At 34.3% G+C, this 25,508-nt stretch overlaps 1 pseudogene; it reads left to right on the plus strand.

The window, feature by feature from the left end:
* Positions 1-25,508, plus strand: part of LOC102005429 — a 148,533-nt pseudogene that overhangs the window by 59,790 nt on the left and 63,235 nt on the right.

The raw sequence follows: 25,508 nt of genomic DNA on the forward strand, positions 1-25,508 counted from the left end.
ATTCCAAAGTAAATGGTTTAAAATTTTATTATTATATAATAAAATTACAGTTTATCAGCCTAACTAGTAAATGAGACAATGTCACCTGCAAAGTTTAATATTCCAGTAACAATTCCACTCCCAAGAGTATATCAGAGATACTATTTTTGTGTGTATCATTCAGCAATATTTGTGTCAGTGAGTCTCACATAAAATGCTGTTTTTTTATTTGTAGTATAACCAAAAATGAGATACTGTTAAAGTCATTTTGTATTTAGCTTCCCATGGGGCAAAGAGTTTTTATATGTCTGTTTTATAATTCTGTACTTTTACCTATATGATTGTATTGAGGTAGGTGGAGGACTTCAGTAAATTTGATACTTGCTTTCCATTATATCCCCTTTCAATTTTTTTTTTTCTGTGTGCCAGGAATCAAACTCAGGACCTTGTGCTTGCCTGGCAGATTCTTGTGCCAATGAGTTATATTCCCAGCCCACCTTTCAAATCTGCATTTCTTATGATCTCTGCTCTTAAATGAATGGTACTTAATATTTCTTTTTTTTTTTTTTTTTGGTTTTTCTGCGGTACCAGGAACCGAACTCACGACATTGCGCTTGCCAGGCAGGCGCTTTGCCGCTGAGCTAAATCCCCAGCCCCGAATGGTACTTAATATTATTGTACCTTTTTATAGTATTTTCACTTCTGATCTGTCAAAATCTTTTCTTTGTCATTTCTACAGGAAGGTTTCTGAAACAACTACCGATTTATGTTTAGATGCTGACATTAACAGCACTTCCTCAAAGTATTTGAATATTACATTGATATTTTTTATTAAATGAGAATTACTAAAATATGTACACATTTAGAGTAGCTTTTCCAATTCAACATAGTTTATATGTAATTATTTTTGCATTTTTTATTTCTCAACAGATATGAACTTTTTCTGTATATAGATATTAAGGTTTTTCACAAATTTATTCAGGCATGTATATTCTGAAAAGTTTGTTTTCCAGTGCCTTTACTGCTTCTATTTTGCTCATACTTGGGAATGGCATTAATTTTCATATGTCTTTTGATTACCTGCTATAATTCTTTTTTCCCACATGCTTCTTGCTATATTTCTAGCTGCATGGATCATTTGTGTTACATGTTATAATTTGAATGAAGCTACACAAAATTTCATCATTATAAGTTAGTGCTTTATGATGAAGCAGCAAATATGGTGGAATGCACCTTTAGTTTTTGTAAAGATATGACACCCCCTCCCCACTCTGCCCCTCACAGATCTCTCAAATCTGAGATGTCTAACTATGTACAGAAATCTTAGTCCTACCACTAAGTTTTTGTTTGTAGGTTATCACTAGATCATGCAAGATTATCATGCTATTCACCTGAAACAAAGACATTGAATACTACAATTTTGTGTTATATAGTAGGAAGAATTATAATTCTTGGTACTGTGTCATAAGTCAGTTTTCATTAAATAACTCATGCTAGGATGATCTTATTGCTCAGTTTTTCTCTGTTACTCTTCATGGGCAGTGTTTTACACATTGAGTTATTCGATCTTTGTGACAAATCTGTGTTTGAAATTATTAATTTCCATGTCATAGGTTTGCTTTGAAGGTCATGAGATAATCCTCTTGAAAACACACCACCTATGAGCTAAGCATTCAGGAGCAGTTGCTGATTATTGTTGATGTTAGTAATACTGACTGTCCCACTACCGTTTTAACAGGGACTTTTATATGTTCTATGACCTTTGAACATTCTGTCATAAATCACTGTTGGGAATTGTATTTTTCTATTGATTTTTAAATAAGCTGAATTTAATTTCTCAGCCTACCTAGTGAAATGAAGCATAATCATGTAATGAGAAATTTAATAATAATTTGATAATATCTGGAAGTGATGCACAAATGCTCCACTTCACATTTCATTTTTAGCAGCTGTTAACTTTCTCTCATGCATATTATTGAGTAATATTTTTCATGTTCAAGCAAGCATAAAAATCTTCAAGTGTATTGCTGTTTTTTGTTTATTTTTGTAGAAATGTGGGATCATATTTTATTATGTCGTTTCTTCATTCCTGTTAACTTCACCAGTAGACCTCATGATTTCCTTTTTTAAGCAGATGTTGGACTCTTAAATGGTATATACAGGGATACTTATATAAATATTGCTTCCCTTACAAAGTTATAAAAATTTGACCATTATTATGACCTTTAAATGGCTTATTCTAGAACCTTTAGGCCAGTGTTTCACAAAATTTAATGCCTGTAGGAATTACCAGGGAGTCCTACTTACTAGAATATTCTTCCTCAAGGTGTGTGTGAAACAGAGCCTATATTCTGTATTTATAATAAAAGCACACACAGTGACCATGCTTTGAGCAACAGGGCTAGAAAACATGGTCCATGGAGAATGGCTTATTCTACACTTGGCCCACAGTGGTCATTCTGAAATATCACTTCACAGTCATAGCAACTCTGTGCGGATTTATCCTGTGCTGGATCTGTATCCTGTATACTTTCTCTTTCCAGATGTATTATTTTGGTGAATGAATGAATTTTTTCTTTTTTTTTTTTGGTTTTTTCTCCGGTACCGGGAACCGAACTCACGACCTTGCGCTTGCCAGGCAGGCGCTTTTGCCGCTGAGCTAAATCCCCAGCCCCTGAATGAATTTTTTCTAAGACTGTAGGATCTTTTCCCCTTGCATTCCTAGGGTTTTGAAATTTCATGATGAAATATCTCCACAGTTCTGTATATCTTGTATTTTTTTTGTTTTTTTCCACTCTTCCAATTCAGATGAGTGCTAGAGAATAAGCTGCTATGAAATATTCATTTATTACTGATTGCCTCTGTTTTCTATCTGCACATTTTCTGAAAATAGCCTACTAGTCTGCATGGTTTAAATATTCTGGGTAGAATATTCTGGGTAGAAATCTGATTGCGACTGCTTTGGGATGTGAACTCTTGTCTGCTGTTTGAAAGATCTAGAATGCCAATTGATAGAGGGCTCCCCTTGCACAACCTTTAGAAACTCTTTTGTGGGGAAAAGAAAGAATACATTCTTTGAAATAAGCTGGCAGATAGCTTACTAGTAGCTAGCAAGTAGGATAATTCATCACACATTTCAGTTGGTAAGACTAAATTCGTAAATGGGAAACCAAACTATTCTTGGCCATGGGTTTTGTTATATGTACTTATGCCTCCAGGCTGTGCTTCAGATGACCAAAGCATTTTCATGTGTATTTGTTTGTCACTCCTGACAAATAGAAATGGAAGTATTAATAACACCTATATCCCAAGTGGCTTTTTAAAAAGAAAAAATAATGGTGTACATATTAAAGTACATACCTGTTTACTGAGTTTATGTCAGCAGTGACTAAATATTAAATGTAATTTGAATAAAGTTTTATTGACGTTTCTGATTCTCATGGTACACTTCTGAAGATATCAAAACACTTGAGCCTTGCAGAGGTTTAGGATTTTTGTTTATTTGTTTAGTAGTACTGGGGACTGAATCCAGGGCCTTCAGAATGAACTGCACCCTCAGCCCTTTTATTCATTCATTTATTTATGTTTCAGTTTTGAGACAGGGCCTCAATATGTTGCTGAGGCTGGAGTCAAACTCTTGATCCTCCTGCCTCAGCCTCCCACAGTGCTGAGATCACAGAGCTAGACTACCCCACCTGGCTGAGACATTTTGTTTTTAAATGTCACTGGCATAGCAGTAAACCAGAGCCAGACACATGTTGTGACATCAAAAACAGGTTTGATTCACAGATGATGGCAATAGGGAAAAAGAGACTTGTGCATAGAATTGTACCCAATTCTGAGTAGAGTGTGGACAAGTTGAAATTTATAGGCCAAGCTGGGATAGAAACCAGTGAGTGGTGGATTAATAAAGAAATACAGCAAGGGAAAGCAGAGAATTGGGTTAACCCTCCCTGGCAGGATTCTCCTTAAAGGCACATCAGGTAAATCAGACACCAAGGATAGGGGATGAGGAATGTGATCAGATGTTAACTTTGTTGCTACACTGACGTAATAACATTTTTCCAAAAGTAGATGATACACAAAGAAAAAGATGTGGAGGGACCCGACCAAAAATTGCTCTAGGAGGGGATCTTTTCTGACAGCAAGTGAATGAAACCAAGTTTTCATTATTTTTTTTGCATTGCTAACCTTAAGCTTTTGTTTAACATAAGTGATCCATATTTTTTATTTATAATTTTAGAATAAAATCAAAATAGCAATTTTATAACAAATCTTTTTTTTTTTTGGTTTTTCTCCGGTACCGGGAACCGAACTCAGGACCTTGTGCTTGCCAGGCAGGCGCTTTTGCCGCTGAGCTAAATCCCCAGCCCCCTACCTATAGTGTTTTTATGTAAAAATGTTTTTATGTGCATAATAGATTGTGTTCAGTTTTATAGTAGGATAACAATTTCAAAATAACTAGATTCACAGAAATTTGCAGTGCAAAGAATTACATACGCTTCATTTTCTCACAACAGTTATATCTTATGTAGGTAAAACGCAAGAGCAAAAGCAGGAAATTGTTATTGGTGTAAGGGCTTATTGCAGTTCTGTGTATAATGCATGGATGCATGTAACCAGCCCTGTAATCAAGTTACAGAATTACTTTCTCAAGAGAAAGATTTCCTCATGTTACATCTTTAAATGTTGCTTAACTCCTGGGAAACCTGACCGTTCCTAATTCCTGGAAACTACTAATCTCTTCTTCATCACTAGAATGTTGTATTAGGCTGTGTGGCCTTTAAATATTTTTTTCACCTAGCATAATGACCTTGAGATACAGTCAAGTTGTTATACGTAAGCTATTCCTTAGCTTATCCCATGATATAGATTCCCACAGATATTTTAAATATGAGATGCTCGACATATACAGCAAATACTTCATTTTTTAATAAAAAAGTACTACATTGAAACACATTGCCATTAATCACCCTCAAAATAATCTCCCTTAATTTGGACACACTTATCCCATCAGTCTTACCACTTTCTGCAGCAGCTCTGTAAGTCGTCTTCTGTGAGTGTCTTTATGTGGTACAATAAAAATAATATGGCACTTCCATTCACTTGAAAGGCAGACTGGTAGACCATTATGATGTGTCCTCATCTGCTGGATCTGGCACCGTGTGACTTCCGACTCTTACCCAAAGTCAAAATCACCAAAATAGGGAAGTATTTGAATTGATTCAGGACTTGCAGGAACTGCTTCAGAAAATGGCAAGAATGGTGGGATAAATGTGTGCAAAGCGAGGAAAGAATATTTGGGGGGCGTGATGAATGCCAATATGTCCGTTATTTGAGTATTTTATATTTGAATGTTCACTGTATTTTTCAATCACACCCCATATTTACTTGATAAAGGAGTTGTGAGTTGTACTTTTTATAATTTGAACTTGCAAATAAAGATGTTACGAAAAACTCTACAAAGATTTTTAGATGGAAAGAAATGGTTGTTTCTTTGGTATACATGCCTACAAATGCAATTACTGTGTCATATTTTAGGTATAATTCCACTTCTTAAGAAATCACCATTTTCTTTTCCATAGTCACATTTTTTATGTTTGTAATCAGCAATGTATGAGTGATCTATTTTTCTTGCTTCCTTCCCAGAATTTGCTGTGATGACTAATCTTTCTAACTTTAGCCATTCTGATAAGTGTAATACTTGTTTTTTTAAATTTGTATTGCCCTACTTCTCGGTGATGTTGTACATCCATTTCATGTGCTTATTTGCCATCTGCGTATCCCCTTTAGCAAAACGTCTCTTCACAGCTTTTTCCATTTCCTAATGGGATTGTTTGCTTTTGTACAATTGAGTTTTGAGATTTGTGTTGTAAATTACACATGTTATTTTATCAGACACGTGGTTTGCAAATATTTTCTCCCACTCTGCAGCTTGTGTTCTATCTTCTTAACAGTCATAAGAAAAATTTCAACTTTGATAAGTCATATTTACAAGTTTTTCCTTTTATGGATCCTGCTATATTGTCTTTAAGAACTCTTTCTCAAGCCCTATACCACATTCCCCCAAGTTTCTTGTGCCACCCACTAAAAGTTTTTCATTTCACTTTTATGTCTGTAGTTTATTTTGAATTAATTTTTGAACATTGCTTTGGCACCATTTTGTAAAGGTTATCCTTTTGTCTATTAAATTAGTTTTATACTACTGTAAAAAGTCAGTTGACCATTCTCCTGTAAATCCATATCTTACGTTTGTATTGTTCCACTCTTTTGTGTGTCTCTCATTCCATCCAGTCGTGTATGTACATCTAGGAGTAGAGTTTCTGGATCAGATGTAAACTTTATCTTTCAGCTCTTGAGGAACTGCAAAATTGTTTTCTGTAGAATATATGCTATAATATTTAAAGACTCCCGTTTCTCCATATCGTTTTCAATCCTTGTTTTTTTGGTTAGTTTTCTTGTGTTGCTGAGACAAAATACTTCACACCCTAAATTAAAGGGAGAAAGATTTATTTAGCTCACAGTTTATAGAGGCTTTAGTCCATAATCTGCTGGCTCCAAGGCAGTGTGGCGTGGCAGAGAGGCAACAGTTCATGGTGGGGGAAAATAGCAGAAGCAACAAGAGCAAAAAGGGGAGGAACAAGCTTCCTTTTCTTATATTGTGTGCAGGCTCCCTGCCTTAGGGCAGGTGTAGCACTCACACCCATAAACCCAGCACTAGACAATGAACCAATCATAAACTCTAGATTCAGCCACCTCTGAAATGCCCACTCCCCCATGACCCCATGAAGCCTTCGGGGCTCATCCAGATATAAACTATAACACCTTGTTATTGTCTTAACGTGTTACGTTTGTGCCAGTGGATATGAAGTGCTGTCTTATTGTGACTTGATTTTATTTGCTCCTTGGCTAATGATGTTGAGCATCTTTTAATGTGCATACTGGACATTAGTATCTCTTTTGTAGACAGTAACATATCTAGATAATTTGCCCAGTTTTGGATTGTCTTTTTAGTATTGAGTTGTAAGACTGTACATTTTGGAAACAAGTACTTAGGTCTTTTGGAAACGAGACCTTATCAGATGCATGACTTCAAATATAGTATGGATTCCCTTTTTAAATTTTATTTTTGATTACAAATTTTTAATGTACAAATATTTATATAATCACTGCTACATCCAAACGAATTAGCATATCCATTCTCTTCTAAATACTTTTATGGTAATGTACCACAAAAATCTACTCTCTTGGGCCAGGTGTAGAGCTCAGCAGCGTGGTGCCTGCCTGTTTGATTCCCAATTCCTGCAAGTCCTCGATTTGATTCCCAATACCAAAAAAAGTCTACTCGGCACATTTTTAAGATAAATGTTCAATATTTTTAACTGTAGTACTCATGCTGTCCTTTATACCTGTAGACTTTACTCATGTAAATGAAAATTTTTACCCCTTGGCCTACTTCTGCCTAATTGCTCCTCATGCCCCTGATCATTAACTGCGTTCCATCCTCTTTCTATGTATTTGAATTTTTCTAAAAATATTAGCCTTTAAGAGGGGGATACTGCCTTTATTCACACATGCATGAACCTGGAAAACATTACCCTAAGTGAAGTAAGTTATATACTGAAATAAAAGTACCTTATGATGTCACTTATATGAGAAATCCCTTTAGTTTTCTTGATAAGTTAGCAGCACAAACATTGTAATTTTGAGGGAATCTAATTTATCTATTTTATTTTTTATTTTTCTGTGTCTCTTGGCTTTGCCTAAGCCAAGGTCATGAAAATTTCTTTCTTTAGTTTTCTTCTAAGAGTTTTATTCTTTTAGTTCTTAAGTTTATGTCTGTGATCAATTAGAGTTAATTTTTATCAAATGAGGAATGTATCCACCTTCATTGTTTTGCATGAAGATAGGAAACAAGTTCTCAGCTGGTTATCCTAGTTCCATTTGCTGAAAATACTGGTATTTTCCCATTGAGTAATCTTATCACTCTTGTACAAAATCAATTGACAAATCATATGAGAGTCTGCTTCTGGAATCTGTAATGTATCCCATCGATCTGTCTATCTTTACTCCAGTAAAACACTGTCTTGGTTACTGTAAGATTGCAGGAAGTCAGAAGTGTGCATTCTACAACTTGATTCTTTTTCAAGATCGATTTGGTTGTTCTGAGTCCCTTAGATTTCCATAAGCGTTTGAGGAACAGCTTATCAATATGCAAAAAGGAGAGATGGGGTTTTGGTAAAGTTTGTGGGGAGTCAACATTTCAATTTGGGAAGTACAATCATTTTGACACTGTTAAGTGTTCTGATCTATGACTATAGGATGATGTCCCATTGAATTTGGTCTTATTTAATTTCTTTCCACACTTTTTTATCATTTTTTGAGAGTCTTGCTGTGTAGTTCATTCAGGCCGGTCTTGAACCCACTGAATAATACAGGCTGGACTTGAAGTAGGGGCCATCCTTCTGCCTCATCCTTGCAAGTTGTGAAATGATAGGAAATTAAATCATGACATTTCATTGTATTTACAGCATATTTTTCTTTTATTCTTAAATTTTTCTAAATATATTATTCTTTCTCATTCTACTGTGAGTAAATCTTTATAAAATTTGATTTCCAGACTGTATATTGATCTTGTATGCTTGGACCTTGCTGAACATACTTATTCAAATATATTTCAATAAATCCCTTAGAATATTTTATATTCAGGGTCATGTTACCTGATAATAGATATATTTTGATTCTTCCCTGTAATTCTAGATTCTTTTTTTCTCTTTGTCTTTCATAATTGCTGTAAAACTTTCAGTAAGATATGAGATAATGGCAATGAAGATAAAGATTTGTATTATTTTACATAAAAAATTCAGTTGCTTTACCATGAAGTATGATATGAAATGGAAGATTTTTGTAGAAATTGTTTATCTTACTGATGTAATTTCTTTTTATTCCTAGTTTCTTTTTCTTTTGTTTGTTTTTTTTTGTGTTTTGTTTTGTTTTTTTCCTGGTATCAGAATCGAACTCACGACCTTGTGCTTGCCAGGTAGGCGCTGTGCCACTGAGTTAAATCCCCAGCCCCCTCCTAGTTTCTTTAATCTTTTTGATCATGAAAAGATGTGGGACTTTGTTAAGTGCTCCTGCCGCACCCTTTCAGAAGATCATAGTGTGTTTCCCCCCTTGATTGGTATGGTATATTTATTAAGGGGTTTTCACATGTTAAGCAGAATTTTCCTTCCTGAGAAAAATGCCCCTGACCATGGTGTAAAACCTTTGTATATGTTTCTAGGTTTGCTTGTTTTTCATTGATATATTTCTCCCATTGGTCTTTGAGGACCATATCAGTAAGTGTTATAAATAAGCATTACTCTACTTTTATGAAGTAAATATTGTCGTGTCTCACTAGTGTATACTTATTGGTGAACTTTAGCATCATATTTTTTACTTAGCAAGAAGATTTGCTGAAAATTTTAAGGTAAATTGCCATCATAATGTAACACAATTTGTGAAAATGAACTTCAGAGTATTAGGACTCTTTACGGTGAAGTATAAGTAGATTCAGTATTTCAAACCTGAATTTTATATTCCCAAAAAATTATTCAAAGTGTGCTTCATATAATCTTCAAGTCTTCTAAAAATATTTGATAGCTTAATTTTCTTTTTGTCATGAATAATTTATTTTCTCCTTAGTATTCTCAATTTTTTAAAAAGCTATTATAAAAATAAAACATTTACAGTATCACAGGTGATTCTATATCTAAATCAATTTCTTTAAATATTATCCCAAAGAGGAATGTAAGGCCTATGCACATTATTAAGGATATTCTCCTGAAAGTCCACTGATTACAAATGTTGATCACATGTAAAAACAATTCAGCAGCAACATCTAGACTAGTATTTGACCTAGCAGCTGGAACTGCAGCTTAGTCTGGTTAGCACAAAACCATGACTATGTGTGAAACTTTAATGATGTTCAATGTAGTTTTATTATATCTTCTGATATGCCATTTGCCATTCAACTTCATCTGGCAGTTTTCTAGGTTTTTATTTTTTGATATGATCTAAGCAATTCTGGATATTTGCTTAAGAATTAGTTACTTTTTCATATTCATTTTTGTTTGTTCAGTTGCTCTCATACAGTAAGATATTTATTTGATTTTTTCCTGTGTGCTACTTAATAAACTCTATTACTAGTTGTACTCATTTTGCAATTTTTATTGTAAATATAAAACCAGACAAACACATTATCATTGTAGTCCTTGTGCTCTGCATGATCTTTCAAAATAAGTTACTACCTCTACTTTACAGACAATGACCCCCCCATTTCTTCTCATTACTTGACTTTCATATGTAAGAGAGTCTTCATTCTTAAATGAGCTTTGAGCTAATCTACGTAGGGATAGAAGCCTATTTATCTAAAATATGGTAGCTGTTTGAAACTCTGAATATATTCAAGTTGTTTACAAAGGAAAAAAATCAGAATGTTTGATATACATAATTTTTCAAACAGTGTGCATGATATAATGGAATATAAATGTCTAAATAAGATATGTCACCACAATAAATGTGTGCTGTATATAGCATAAAATATTTTGATATGACCAATCATGTTTGCATGTATTTTATTTTTCAAAATCAAATTATGTATTTATAAAAATGAGACCACCATGCCATTCACTTGTTTTATACATCTTAAATATCTTTAGTGGTAGGTGGGTTGTTTAAAATTCACATACCTATAACTGGATGCATGCCAAATGTGTGGTCAGTACAGGGAGTGAAGACTTTATTTCACCTCTCAAATAAGGGATTAATTAAGCGCCATTATAGTTACCCATTTTCTTCCCATAAACTCTGATTCTTTAAACTTATTCCTTACAGGTCAGTTACTGTTGCTTTAAAGAGACTGAACTTCCAAATTTCATATTCATTTGCTGTCTACATAACAATTTTCTGTACCTTATCATTTTTTCAGAAATTGTCAGTTGGTTCTCTGGGTTGATTATATTATCTTTGAGTTTTATGTATCGATTTTCTACATTGATTTTTTTTTTAACAAAGCTTTCTGGGCCTCACTAGACAAAAATCAGTAAACTTCAACTTTGAAAGCACTTTTCTAGCTTTTCTCTGCACACCAATCATTTGTACCCTTCTTGCTGAAACGTATATGTGGGGAGACACACATAGACACATACTATGTAGAACTGTATTTTGTTTGTGTATGTGACAGCATTGGGAAATTATTGCTCAAATTCAGTACATGGAATAATTCTCTCTTAATTTCATATGATCCTCATTGGGAGTGATTTTTTTTCCGTTCATTTGCAGTGCTGGGGATTGAGCCCAGGACCTTGCGCATGCTCTGCTCGGCCACTGAGCTGCACCTCAACCTGAAATTTTATTGTTGCAAAGGAAAAAAATTTTACACCTAAGTATCAATTTATAATAACAGCATTTTAATCATAATTTTAACTAGAGTTTAGTATTCGTTGAATTTGATTTCGTTTTGAGGTAAAATTAATTATAGTCACAGTTCTCAAATGTACCTTCACTTAGTGCTTACTAATTAACATGCGTATGTAACACAAACTCGTATCAAGTTAGAAAATAATACAACCCCCTACCCAAATTTCCTCATGACCTATCTTAGTCTCTTACGCCCGGCCAAGAAGACGTTACTGTTTGGATTTTTTGTATCACTGACTAGTTTTACACACCCTATAATTTGGTGTAAATGGGATGACGTATGTACTCTTTTGTGGAAGGTTGTTTTATTCCTTAGCAATCTGCTTTTGAGTTCTATCTATTTGTTGTATTTTATTCTTCTTGCTGACTAGCATTCCATTCATATGCATATACCACTTTTATCTATTAAGAGATGCACACCTAAATTATTTATTCAAAACAAAGCTGTACATTACCAGTCTCTCCATAGAGTTATATTTTCATTTTGGATAACTGCGTAAATGTGGAAATGCCGCAAATAGAGTAGAATGTATTTAGAACTTTCTCTAAAGCATTATAATCCTTCACATTGCCTTTCACAATGTGCACTGATTCTCATTTTGTTTTTAGTTTGAATTTTCTAGATTCCTAATGATAATTAGTTTTCCCTTTTTTCCTTACTAAGGTTATCATTTTACATACAATAAACTTAATCAAGCATAAGTGTAAATTTTGATGGATTTTGGAGATAAAAATGTGAACAAAACAATATTTTTGTCTTATACAATTACCCAGCCTCACCTGTTTTATTTTACAGTAATAAAAAATGACTAATACACTGGTTATTTTTGCCTTTATGCCGTCGATGGATGAGTACCTTTATACTACTGATGGATCCTTTTCCCACAAACTCACCAACAATATCAGTCTTTAATATCACCCATTCTAATGTATGTGTACAAACACCATACTTTGGTTTCAATTTACACTTACTTGATATCTAGTGGTGTTGACAATCTCTTTTATAAGTTTATTTTACCAGAAACATATCTTTTGTGAACTGTCTGTAGATCATTTGCTCCCTTATGTATTGAGTTGTTCGTCTTCTAATTATTGTGTTGCATCAGTTCTTTATGTATACTGAGTACAGTACTCTGTTGGATATGTTTTGGAAACATTTCTCCCAACTTGTGGTTTGCCTTTTAGTTTTCATAATTTCTAATACCCTTTTTTAATCTTGAAAAAGTCTATTTTACTATCTGTGGTTTTGGTGTTCTGTTTAAGGAATCTTTGACGTAATATCCCAATTTTTTTGTTACTAATGTTTATTTGTTACACAGATTAGTGCATTTCATTTTAGAGAATTTGTCCATGAATGTTTCATATATTTTCTTGTAGAAATTTAATTGTATTCTTTTTACAGTTAACTCTCTGACTTATCTATTTTGAATTAAATTCTGTTAATCATGTGAGTAAGGCATAAGAAATTCTTTTCTTCTGTACAGATAGCTGATTTTTGCAGCACCATTTTTTGGAAACTGCTCTCATCTCCATTGAATTGCTGGGAAATTTGTCACAAATAAAATGATGTAATTGCTTTTGATTAATTTCATACTCAATATGTTTCCACAAAAGAACTCCATATTGTCTTTGATTCTATAACTTTGTAGTAGGTCTTTAAAATAGTCTTTAGGTACTATAAATGACTCAAATTGGCCCTTTTAAAATTATATAGGCATTCTAAGTTCAAGTTTCTGTATAATATTTATGCATTCATTTATTTCTTTAAATTTTTCTTGTATACAGTAAGGGGTAAAACATAATGTTCCAATATGCATAACCAAATGGTTACTATAGGCAAGGGAATTAACAAAGCCATTATTTGCATAGTTACCCAGGTTGGGGGTGGGGTGGGAATATAAGAACACTTAAAACAACTCTCAGCACATTTGTTGCATACAGTTCAGTATTGCAACTGTGGTCCTCATGGGGTGTGTCACATTTGTAGACTTACTCATCTATGTATCTACAATTTCATGCTGTTTGACCTACATGTTCTTTTCTTCTTATTTTCAGCCCTTGGTAGCCACTGTTTCATTTTGTTTCTATGTATTAAAAAAAATTAAGGAGTCCACATACAAGTGACATTATGTAATGTTCTTATTTGTGTGTGACTCATTTAGCTATAATGTCTTCTAGGTTCATCCCTGCCTCTGCTAATGGAAAGCTCTCCTTTTTCAGGCTGAATATTTCCTTTTCTATGTATTTGTGTGTTTGTGTAATTTCTTTATGCATTTGTCAAGAGTCACTTAGGTTGCTTCCATGTCCCAACTATTGTGAATAATGCAGCAATGAACATGGATATGTTTACAAAGTGCTGATTTAATTTCCTTTTAGTACATACTCCGCAGAGAGACGACTGAGTCATATTTATATGGCTTTCAAATTGAACCTGCCAATTAATTCTACAAAACTTGTTAGGATTTGCATAGAGACTGCATTGTATCAATATATCATATGAAAGAAGTTGGTCTCTGAATGTTTATTCTTCCAGTCGAAGACCAGGACTTGACCTTTCATTTTTTTAGAACTTACCTTTTATTAGTATGTAAACTTTGCATAATTTTAAAAAATCTTCCTAAATAATTTTATTTGTTGTGTTATTGTAATGAAGTTGATTAATTTCATGTTCTAATTGTTAGTTGCTATTATATACTAATACAATTGATTTTATTTGGAGAAATTTCCATGCAACATTGTTATTTTGACTTATTAGTTTGAGTATCCATGGCGTTATCTAAATAAACACCTGACCATGTCAGCTGTAAGGGAATATATTGTTGCTTTTTTCTTCTAAATATGTCTTCCTTTTCTTACATTTCTTCATCTCAAACTGACTAGCTTATACTTTTGGTGCAATGATAAATACCACAGGAGCTGAAATTCTGGACTATTTTCATCTGAAAAGCATTGTGTTTGTCTACACTGACAACAGAATTCACTGTACATTTTTCATAGATGTCCTTAATTAGACTGAGGACGTTTCCTTCTACTTGTAGTTTTCTAAGAGCCTTTTTTTTTTTTTTTAATCTTTTTGAGATAGGGTCTCGCTATGCAGTTCAGGACAGCCTTGAGCTCACTTTGTGGCCCAAGCTGGTCTTGCGCTTGCATCCATCATGATTACATATGAATTTCGTAGGTTTTTCTTTCTTTTTTTCTTTTTTGGTACCAAGAATCAAACTCAGGACCTTGTGCTTGCCAGGCAGGCGCTGTGTCACTAAGCTATATTCCCAGCCCACATAAGAATTTCTTTTCATTTATATTTAAGTTTGCTGAATTTTTTGATTGCTTACGTTTTTCACCAAATTTGGGACTGTTCCAGCCATTACCTTTTGATTACTTTTTTCATTAGTTAATATTTTGCAGAAGAATAGGCTTCATTTTGGCATATCCATACATACATACATCACACACTGATGTATTAACGTCCCCATTAATCCTTTGTCCTTCTTTGCTATTCTCTTCCTCATCTCTAACAGTCTCCCTTTCACTTTTTAAAAAATAAGGTCTATGGGTACATGTTAGCAGTATAAATGTGATTACATTCATCCTTGGGAGTTGGTCCTTGCACATACATGCCTTCTGCTTTCACATCATGTTTTTTTTTCAAATTTCTTTCCTCTGTTCTCTCTATCCTCTTTTGTTATTCAGATTAAACATATGTTAATTTACTTAATGGTGGGTGTCTTGCATTTTTCTGAGGTGGTGTTCAATTTCATTTGTTTTTCTATTTAAAGTCTCTAGCCATCTTTCAAGTTTGGTGATTCCCAGTCTAATTGTACTGTTAATCCTTAATAGTGAAAATTTCTATTAAGTTATTATAATTTTCAATTCTATAATTTCTATTTTGTTCTTTTTGTTAATTGCTATAGTGTCAATATACTGCATTGCCATCATATCTTCCATTAGTATGTTAAATGTATTTTGTTCAGTTTTTGCTTTGAATGTGTTTATAATGGCTGCTTTGAAGCACTGTCTTTTAAATCTGATATCTAGGCCTTATTACAGTTTCTGTTGTGTCATTTGATTTTAGTGTATATATGTCATTTTCTTATTTTATTTTATATCTTGTAAGTTTGTTATGGAAAACTTAACAATTTAGCTAATCTTTGTATAAACTGTGGATATTCATGCTCCATATCTTGTTTTTGTTGTTATTTATTCACTTAGTAACTTGTCTCTCCTACTATAGTAAGTATATCAGTTTGTCAATATGAAGCCTTTGATGTTGCTTCTCAGAGAATCCAGATTAGAGAAAGCACAAAGTTACTGTCGGATGACAGTTGTATTAGCAGTGCTCAAGTTACTAAGTGAATAAATAACAACAAAAACAAGATATGGAGTGTCTGTTACCGCCAACAGTGCAATATGGTTTCCTTTTCTCCACATTCTTGCCAGCATTTGTTATTTTTTTATAATGGCATTCCTAGATTGAGATGGTATCATATTCTTAATAAATAATGGTACCTTATTTTTAATTGCATAATTTAAAGTTTGTTTTTTATCCCTTTATTTTTTAATATATTCTAGATATTAACTCCTCATTCAGGAGGTTGTTTCCACTCTGCTGTTCCTTTTGTTGTACAGATTTTTGACTCGTGATCTCACTTGTCAATCCTTGCTTTTGTTTTATGTACTTTTGAAAATCTATCCAGGAAATTATTCTTTGTGCCAGTATCTTGAAGTGTGTCCCCCGTGTTTTCCTCTAGCTGTTTCAGGTCTTACATTAAGATTTTTGATCCATTTTGAGTTCATTTTTGTACAGGGCTAGAGATAGGGATCAGGTTTCAATCTTCTATCTGTGAATATCTAGTTTTTCCAGCACCATTAGTTGAAGAGCCTATACTTGATCCAGTGTAATTTTGAGACACTTTAGTCCAGAGTTGGGTAAAGACCCAGGGATTTATTTATGGTCCTCTTTTCTGTTTCTCTGGTCTATGTGTCTGTTTTTATGCTGACATCAGGAATTTTGTTATTATGGCTCTAACTTATTTTGAAATCAAATATTATGATATCTCTACCAAGAGATTTGCATTTTGTCAAGATTATTTAAGTTATTTAGGATCTTTTGTCATGCATGGGAATTGTAAGATTCCTTTTCTAGTGCTGTGAAGAGTGTCATAAGTATTTTGATGGGGAATGTGTTGAATCTGGGGTTGTTTTGGTAGTAATGATGTTTAAAATTGTTAATTCTTTCAGTCATGTATATGGATGGTCTTCTCACCTTTTACTGACTTCTTGAATTTCTTCAGTGTTTTGCAGTTTTCATTAAAGAAGTCTTTCTCATCCTTAGCTTCATTTTTAGCTATTTTAATTTTTTACAGGTATTGTGAATGGGATTATTTTCTTGATTTCTTTCTCAGTGAACTTGCTATTGGCTTATAGTAAAGCTATTGATTTCTGTATATTGATTTTATATCCTGCTAGTTTATTGAATTCATTCATCAGTTCTAATAGTCTTTTTGATGGAGATTTTTAGTTATTGTATGTATATTATCACATCATGCAAACAGGGATAATTTGACTTCCTCCTTCCCTGTTTGCGTGTCATTTTTCTCTATTTTTCTGGATTATTATGACTAGAATTTCTACTACCATATTGAATAAGAGTTTGAAGAGTATGACCCCTTTTATTATTCCTGATCTAAGAGAAAACGCTTTCAACATTTTCCTCTTTCAATATGGTGCTGATTACATGTTCCTCATAGTTAGCCTTTTGTAGATTTCTCATAGCCTTTATTAGGTTTTGGTGTGATCCTTCTGTACTTAATTTGTTCAGGGCTTTTGTCATGAATGTGTGTTGAATTTTATCAAGCCCCTTTTCTGTATCTACCAAGCTGATCATGTTATTGCTATTCTTGCTTCTATTTTTGCGATTACTGCCATGTATACTTCCCCTCCTTCTCTTTGCAATGTATTTGCAAGTTTCCTCGTACCGCAGTCCCAGAATTACAACTCTCCCATTACTCTTGATTTTTTAGGATTTTGTTTATTCTTAACTGCTCTTTCTGGATTTAAACCTAAGTTTATTTTCACATTTTAAATTATTTTTATTTCTTTTTCTCTTTAATAATACACACATCGTGTTTGGACTTCATGTATGATCATACAAAGAAAAGTGAAAAACTTCATCTCCCACAAATCGACCGACACACACCTATTTTGAAACAGTGCTAAATTCCTCGTTGATATAATTTAACAGTGTATTAAACCACAATGAAATTTACTCTGTATTTTCAAATAAAATTACTTTCTATTCACATTAAAATTGGATCATGTAATCCAAAGTGTTTTATCTCTTACAAATACTGCAATGCCATTGCATCAGAGGTTTTCCTTTCTCCCCCCTCTTTTTCTCTCCCCACCACCCAATGTGATTTAAATTTTAAAATTGTTCTGATTCGTTTTAGGTAAATCTCGGTGTTTGTTTGCTTTGGTAACTGCAGAAGTATTTTAGTGGAAGAATTTACGGGTTCAAAGGGAGATTACAACTGTAGCCACCATGCTGTACATGAGATCTGCAGAACTTATTTATTTTCCTCCTGAAAGCTGCTGCTCTTTGGCCAATATCTCTCCCTGCCAAACACACCTCCTCTACCTCTTACAAACCAGTATTCTGTTCTGAGCTTCTGTTTGATATTATACTTTAGAATTGAGAACATACAGCTGGGTTACTTCAATGTCCGTAGCTGGGACTTAGGTTGGCAGGCCTGTTATCAGAGATAGGGGCACTAATGTTTCCTAATATGAAACTTAGCAGATGGCAGTGACGACAGGACCGAGACTTAGGGAGGCTACGGCTGATTTGACAGAGAACTGCGCTGTTTTCAGGTCTTTAGCCAGGACCATAGTAAACAAGCTGCCATCTGGGTTTGGCTTGCTTACTGAAAAGATCGTTTCTTGGACTTTGGCTCTTCCATATTTTCACATCTTGCCCAGATGCCCAGGCTTCCTAAAAGGCAGCCCCCCGCCCCAAGTGGCTGCCAAGTTACTTTTGGGAAGGAACCTGAGAACTGGGCCTCTTGGTCTTCCATCCTGCTAACCTGATTGTGTTTTGGCAAATGGAAAATACCGGTCTTGTAAAACTAAAGTGATGTGCTTATAGGCCTGTAGCCATTGAGGGAACTCATATAATCTTTGCTATTAAAACTGACAATTTAAAATATGAATTTAATTGTAAAAAAAAAAACTAAAAAAGGATTTAACTCTAGTGGAATTACTCAAATCACATCTCAAGTAGGTATGTAAAATCCTAATAGGAAAGTGAAATATTTCTAGTCAGTACGATTCCTATATATAGAAATTAATGTTCTAAAGCTAGCTTTGAGGTTGCTTTTCAAATAAAAACATTATAAGTCATAAGCCATAATGCCTTCCCTTTAAGTGTGTCTCTCGGTGGTTTTAGTGTGTTCAAAGTTGTGCGGTCGTACCCCTATCTAATTTCATAGTTTCATTGCTACAGAAACCCCACACTCAACAACAGTCACTCACTCCCCATCCTCTTGTAACCTTTAAACTACTTTCTGTCGGCATGCATTTGCCTACTTTGGATAGTACATATAAATGCCATTGTGCAATGCATGGTCTTTTGTGTAACTTCTCTCACCCATTCCTTCTATTGCTGAGCTACTATGAATAATAGTTATTGTGAACATTAGTGTACAAGTATTTGGTGAACGTTTTCAGTTCTATTGGATATATACCAAGTCGAGGAATTATTTGGTCCAGAGTAAATCTGTTTAAGAGTTAGAGTAATTCCAGTTTATTTTTAAAGTAATTGCACCAATTTTTGTCTCTACCAGCAAGGTAGGTTCCAACGTTTTCACATCTCCATGAACACTCTAGTGGACATGAAGTGATATTTTACTACATTTCATTTACATTTCTCTAATAATTAATGATGTAGAGCCGCAGCTTATAATTTGCTGATTGACCAATTATATATCTTATTTGGAGAAATATCCGTTTAAATAATTGAGTTATTTTTCTCTTCATTGTTGAATTTAAAAGTTCTTAACAGATTCTGGACACATGCCCTTAACAGATGAATAATTTGCAAATACTTGCTCCTATCTTGTAAGTTGTTCTGCTTTCATTTTTTATCAGGTATGTTTGTGGCACATAATAGTTCTCTGTTAGGGGGAAATTGGTACATTTATATATTATATCTTGGTCATTTTAGATCCCTTTACCCCCTTCCCTTGATCTTCTTTCACATTTCCCAAAAGTCTACCTCTCTGCTGCCTGACATTTCTTCCTTATTTTATTCTTTATATTTTGGGTTTTGAGATCAGCATAGTACAATTTTGATGATGTCCAGTTTATATTTTTCTTTGGTATTTCAACTTTCAGTTTCATAACTAAGAAACCACTACCTATTTCAGAGTCACAAATATTAACGTCTAAGTATCCAATAGTTTTAGCTCTAATATTTTGATTTAGCTTTTATATATGGTGTGAATTAGGGTCTACTTTATGTGGATATCTAGTTTTGACAGTACTATTTGTTTGAAAGGCTCTTCATTCATTTGAGTTTTCCAGCTCTTCTGTCAAATATCAACTGGCCATAGAAGTAGGGATTTATTTTTATATTCTATTCTATTCATAGATTAGTGTTTATCCCTATGCTAGTAATAGTACTGTGGCTATGAAGGGTCTTAGTGAATTTTGCATTCAGGAAATCTGAGTCCATCTTTCTTTTTTCAAATTAGCTTAGCTGTCTTCCATCCCTTGCATTTTCCACATGAATTTTATGATCAGTTTTTCAACTTTAAAAAAAAAGTTCTTAAAATTTTGATAGTGATTGTCTTGAATTTGTAGACAAATTTACTTAGCATTATATTAGCATGATTAAGTCTTCTAATCCATAAATGACTTGTCCTTTACTTTTTACCTTTAGATCTTTAATTTCTTTCAATGATGCTTTGAAATTTTCAGTGTATAAGTGTTATAATTCCTTTGTTACGTGTACTTCTGGGTATTTTATACTTTCATAGGACTGTGACTGAATTATTTTCTGAAATTCATTGTTGGATTCTTCATTGAGGGTGTATAAAAATACAAAATTTTATTATATTTATGTTTTTCCCAGTAGCTCTGCTGAAATAATTTATTAACTCTAATAAAGTCTGTGGTTTTCTTAGGTTTTTCTGCATCTACATTCATATCATCTGTGAATAAAGTTTTATATATTTCTTTTCAATATGGACACCTTGTATTCATTTATTTTGCCCAATTGCCAAGATTAGAACTTCCAGGAAAATGTTATATAAAAATGGTTAGAGTGGCCATCCTTACCTTATTGTTAATACTTAGGTAAAAGTAGTCTTCCACCATTATGTGCAATGTTAGTTGTCAGTTTTTCATATATGGTCCTTAGCAGTTTAAATTCTCTAATAGACTTCTGGACATTTTTATCTAGAAATAATGTCATTTATGTCAAATGCTGTTGTATTTGTATCTATTCAGAGATAAGCAAAGGTGTTTGTTCTTCTTTTACTGTATTGTTAAAACATTCTAAAATTTTCAGATGGTAAACTATCTCTGCATCCCTCTAGCAAATTTCACATGGTTCTGATATGTAATTCATTTTCTATGTTGCTGGATTCCTCTTGGTAGTATGTTATATGGAGCACCAGAAATTGACAAGTCTAAATCTCAAAGCAAGTCATCATGGCAAAATATGCTACAATTTTCTCCCAATGAAATAAATCAGAAAGTTCATTTTTTAACTGAATATGCAATCTAATTTTACCCCCCTACCTAGCACACTTACCAATTTTAACACCTCACATCCTCCGTTTTATCCGAGCATTGTTCTCTTCTGTTCTGTGACTAAAGCCCTTACCTACCTAGTTTGATGGATGGTCGTAGCCAGCTCCTTCAGTGATATGCTGAGAACCACCTGAGAACCAAACTTACCAGCGACCTATGATGGAAAAATTGAAAAATGTAAGAGTCACCCAGTTGTGAAAAAATTCACAGCAGAATGTTTGGAGATAAATGAGATTATTTTAGCTTGTGCTGCTTAATCTGTTTGAGTAGCTGATAAATAGAAAACTTATTTCTCATATTTGTGGAGTCTGAAAGTCAAAGATTAAAGTGCCAATATGATCAGGTTCTGGAGATAGCTCTCTGCAGAAGACTGCTGCATTCTTAGAACTTCACATAATGGAAAGAATTAATGAGCTCTATGGCTTCCTCTTGTATGGGCATTAATCACATTTATGAGGGCTCTACTCTCATGACGCAGTTACCTTCCAAAGGTCCCCTTAACCAAATGCCACCATATTGGGAGTTATGATCGGGATATGTATTTGAGGGGTTACATTTAGTCCATTCTGCCTATTAGCGCCTACACTTTATGTCCTCACGTGCAAAGTACATTAACCCATACCAGCAAACTCTGAGCCCAGTTCTTTCCAGCATGAATACTAAAATCTGCAGTTGAAATTCTCATCTAAATATTATCTAAATCAAATGTGGGTAAGACTCAGGATGTAGTTCAACCAGAAACAACATCTTTCTCCAGCTGTGAACACACAAGACCAAACTATATTTTTGCAAAATCCATTGATGAGATTGGCATAGGATAGACACTAGTATTCAAAAAGGGAGAAATGGGAAAGAAGGAAGTGGTGATAAGTCCTAATGAAGTCCAAAGCCCAGTAAGGTAACCTGCAGGAGAAATTAAGGCTCAAGAAAGAACAGTTCTCTTCGGCTCTTTTGCCTTCCCTCTAACTTGACTGGGAAGGTATTCCCACTGTTTGGACCCGCTAAGTTGCAGCATTGCCCTCACAGTTCAGCAAGGTGTTTTTCATGCTGTGTTTGTCTGTGGTGGCCCCATTCTTACTGGGGTCCCACTCACGGTGCAGTTTTCCGTTTAGGCAGATATTGTGCAATTAGCATTGTCCTGGATGCTTCTACCCCAGCAACACCCCTGGGTATTGATTTAGTCAAGGTAGAGGCAGCTGTGATCCCTGCACCCCAATGGGGCCCTTCTGAGTTGCTGGATGCCGACTTCTTATATCCTATCATGGCAAAAGATCAAGCTGTCTGGCTTTTTCTTACAAGATCGTTAATCTCATTCAGAGGAGATCAAGTATCCCGACAGCATTCTCTTAAAGTCACCATCATCAAATACCATCAAGTTGGAGTTAAGATTTCAACATATGGATTTGGGATGATGCATAACAATTCAGATTCTAATAGATAAAACATACCAAAGCACTAAGCAAGTATACACGTAGGTTTTATTTTGTTTTCATTCAGGTGGCTTTTCCCTGGACCAGATAAATCATAAAAAAATCATCAACAAGTAGATTTTGTCCTTAAGATTTTTTTCATGGTTGCTCCATATATATGATGTGCAAATTATGATGTCCAGCATATAGTAGGTACTTACTAAATAAGTGCTAAATGAAAAAAAAAAAACAAGAAAGATTGTACACTATATCCACATCTTGGATAGTGGGCACATAAATTCTTCAGTGTTGCATCATTCATGGAATCAATTGTCATGATAGTATAATTTTTTCTGCTCCTAAGTAGCTTTTCAATTTATAGGGTATTTTTCATATTACAAGCAATGATTTAATTCTAACATCAATCCTTTCATGTGGAATTGATGATGGTATCTGAGTTACGGTTTTTTTTTATATAAAAGCACATCTACAGGCCTTGATCTTGGAGGAAACTTTCAGTAAATGATTTGATTATAATTTGATTATCATTTTTATTCTACAGCTATCTTTACTAAAAGGAGGCATTTCTTCTTGATGAGAAGTATTTTTTTGAAAACTGTAAATGATATGGTTTAGCACACAAAATAAAAGAATGTTTTATTTTGTACAAGGTGAATATTCTCTATCAAAATTTATATGAAAAATTGTCCTTTCATAGTTTACCCAAAGAGTTCAGAGTTATAAAGTGACACATTTAATAATGTACCTTAACAACTAATTCATTTGATGCCTTTTATATTATTCTATATTAAAATTGTACTCAATCTCTTTCTATGAATAAAAGCAGAAAATAAGATAAACATACCTAGAAATGTTACCTTGACATTTATTCTTGTTACCAGAATGGAATCATTTTATACAAATTGTTTTAGTATTATCCCACACGTTTCTCTAAAAACTGGTTTTCGTCTTAAGCATAATTTCTTGGTCATCCACAGCGTCATATTATAGTTTTTTTTTCAAAATTTAATGCTCATATTTAAATTGAGTTCATTGGACGATATAATTTCAAACAACAACCATAATGACTGGTGTTATGAGGAAAGTGTATTGGTTTGGGTTTTATAGAGGAACAGAAGCAATATACAAATGTATTTATTTATTTATTTATACAGAATGATTTTTTTAGATAGGCTTGGAGGACAAGAGTGGGAATGGTCTACAGGGACTCTATGCGCACTGGAGCATCAGAGGACGTAGCATTTGCAGAGCTGGAGGGCAAAAAAACAAGAGGCACTAGCGATGAAGTGCCAGTCAGAGGCTGAAGGTCTGGAAGCTCCCTAGAGAGTCACTGGTGTGAGTCCGTATTGAAAAGCCGAAGAAGCCTAAGTCTGATGTCCGGAGATGGTGGCAGATTGAGACACCCAGCTAAGTAGAAAGAAGCTTTCCAAGATTCAGACCAGCTTCAACTATCTTCCCTTTTCCTTCTATCTGTGTTGTCTGCCTATTGGATGATGGTATCCACAATCAGGATGGGGTTTTGTCCTTCAGTCATCTCTGGAAACACCCACAAACCCACCAAAAAGTGTGGTCTACTGATCTGCTGAATGTCTTAATGCATTCAAGTTGACAGTTGCCACTAATTGTCACAGAGAGGAAAATTTGACATAGACACAGAAGGAAGATACATCCTATGAAGATGGAAACAGAAGTTGGAGTTCTGCCATCACAATCCAGGGAGTACCTAGGCTGCCGGAAGCAAGAAGAGACAAGGACGGGCCATGGGGGCATGGCCTTCTGAACACTTTGCTTTTGGATTTGTTGCATTCAGAAGCTTGAGACAATAACTGTCTGCTGTTCAGTGTCACCCAAGTTGTACTTTATATTGGTAGCCCTAGGAAACAAATACACTGACCTTGGATCATTTACTTGGGTTATAGTTTTCACCAGTATATTCTCAACAGAGGAGTTTTAATAGCTATTTTTTCACTTGCTGAAAATTTGCCTTGTGAATTTTAACTTTCTTACCTTAAAAAAATAAATGAAAGAAAAAAATTATGTTCATAATATCATGTTCATAGCAGGGTGAATACATTTCTATCATTTAAATCTTTTTATATAATATAGTTTTGCATGTTAATTATAGAGCTTGAAATTTGCTTGATACGTGTATGTAGTAAATTCATAGAATTTTATGTGGCTTTTGTGTCCATTTGAGTGATTTTGTCCATCTGCTTGACTTTTAATTCCTGAGATAAATGACCAAGAAAAAGAAGACTTCCCTTCTGACTCATTTTACCTCTTTGCCCAGACTCTGTAAGTAATAAATCTTTGGACATATTTCCTGTTGTAGTAGTGAACTGAATTTGTGCCTTCCATTTAAAAATCCAGGGACTACCCTATATTGGGTGTTATGGTTTGCATCTAGATGGCCCCTCAAAGCCTCATGAAGCCATGGGGGACAGCTTATAGGGTTTATGATTGATTTACGGTCCAATGCTGGGATTAAGGGTGTGAGTGCTATTTCTGCCCTAGGGCAGGTAGCCTGCATACAGTATAAGGGACAGAAAGAGGCTTCTCTCTCTCTCTCTCTCATTGCTTTTGTTTTCCTTTGCACCCATGAATGTTTGCCTCTTCATCATGTACTGCCCATTGTTGGAGCCAGCCAACTATGGACCAAAACTGCTACAAACTGAGCTAAATAAACTTTTCCCCCTTTAACTTAGGGTATGGGATATTTTGTCTCAACAATGAGAGAAAATTAACTAACACACTGGGTTTTCCTTGGGGCACTGAGTTTGGAGGGACGTGGATTTGGAGTCCCAGCACCAAAGCAGTGGTCAGGCA

The sequence above is a fragment of the Chinchilla lanigera genome, unplaced genomic scaffold, assembly GCF_000276665.1.
Source record: "Chinchilla lanigera isolate Chin_1 unplaced genomic scaffold, ChiLan1.0 scaffold00184, whole genome shotgun sequence".
NCBI classification, from domain to species: Eukaryota; Metazoa; Chordata; class Mammalia; order Rodentia; family Chinchillidae; genus Chinchilla; species Chinchilla lanigera.